Source organism: Limulus polyphemus, unplaced genomic scaffold (genome assembly GCF_000517525.1).
Source record: "Limulus polyphemus unplaced genomic scaffold, Limulus_polyphemus-2.1.2 Scaffold2761, whole genome shotgun sequence".
Taxonomy (NCBI): Eukaryota; Metazoa; Arthropoda; class Merostomata; order Xiphosura; family Limulidae; genus Limulus; species Limulus polyphemus.
Window position 1 is genome coordinate 67880 of NW_013668371.1, and position 1316 is coordinate 69195.

General features: G+C 36.7%; 1 protein-coding gene across 1 annotated transcript in view; it reads right to left on the reverse strand.

Annotated features, from left to right (window-relative positions):
- LOC111087864 (glutamate receptor 2-like) overlaps positions 1 to 1316 on the reverse strand; it is a 6529-nt gene that overhangs the window by 3698 nt on the left and 1515 nt on the right. The window lies entirely within an intron of this gene.

Sequence of the window (1316 nt, forward strand, 5' to 3'; positions counted from 1 at the left end):
TTATTGCTTAAACATAGTACTTATCCTCGTTGTTGGTTCTATTGCTGTCTGCACAATGAGGATATCCACATCTTCATGGCTTTCTCCATTTGCGGGTATCCATCGAGACTGTAGATGAGACGATACTTATTTGTCTTGTTAACTAAAAACTCGATTTTCTTCACCGAGTCATACATGTCACCAGTGAATGTCATGGTTACTCCAACTCCGCCTTCTGTTCGTCTTTGGACATGTTAAAACCTACAAAAAACTTCATATGATTGTTCTAACTGTATCAGGTAAAACAGTTTGGTAAGTTGCACTACAGGTTGTGAACAATTTTGGATTTTCCCATTTGTTTCATTGAAACTTTTAATGTGTTATAGAGGACATATCCTCGAGGATAAAACGGGTGGTGGTAAATTTCCTGTTTAAACTGATGTGAGAGTCAAACATTTGAATGGCTGGATGATAACGCGTAACCATAACCATGGAAGGTACGACATTTTAACCCTTATTTCAATAAGCCAAAAATTACTTCAAAGCTAGTTCTACAATTTAAACCAATATTTAAAAAAAGGTATCCGTTCATAACTGGCGAACCGCTGGACCGATTGTTCACCAAACATGACATGTGCCCTTAGGGCCCTCAGGGAAGGGCATAGGAAGATTGGCATTCGGATCATACCCCCCCCCTCTGTCTTTCCTCATCATTTAAAAGGGTATATTAAAAGTATACAATAAAATAATCTGATGTGAACAGTTTGAGACTGGGTTCGTTTCTGGAAACTTAGTATCAATATGTAAATTGTGAACACAAGGTATAGTTTCATTTGTATAGCCACTCACGGTGGGTCAGTGGTAACTTTATGAACTTACAACGCTAAAATCTGGGGTTTGATTCCTCGTGGTGGACAGAGTTACGATAGTCCATTGTGAAGCTTTACGCCAAGAAAACCACAACAACAGCTCTTATAAAACATGCCATTCTTAAGAATTATATCAGTGATTCCTATTAACAAAACGGTGTAATATAATACTGGTTTAGGTTAAGAAAACGAATAGTTTGTTGGATGGTAATAAAAAAAATTGAAATATTGGTATATATATATATATTATCATTTTCCGCTTTGATATAATTCTCTCGAAGTTTGAATAAGGAAAACGTTCATCTTTTGTTCTGCTTGTTTGTTTGTTAAGCACAAAATCTACACACTGGTTTATCTGTGCTGTGCCCATCACGGGTATCAAACCCAGGTTTTTAGAGTTATAAGCCACGGAGGATCTAAACGTAAATTTAATGAAGAACAAACAAACAAAAAAAAGGCCCGGCATGG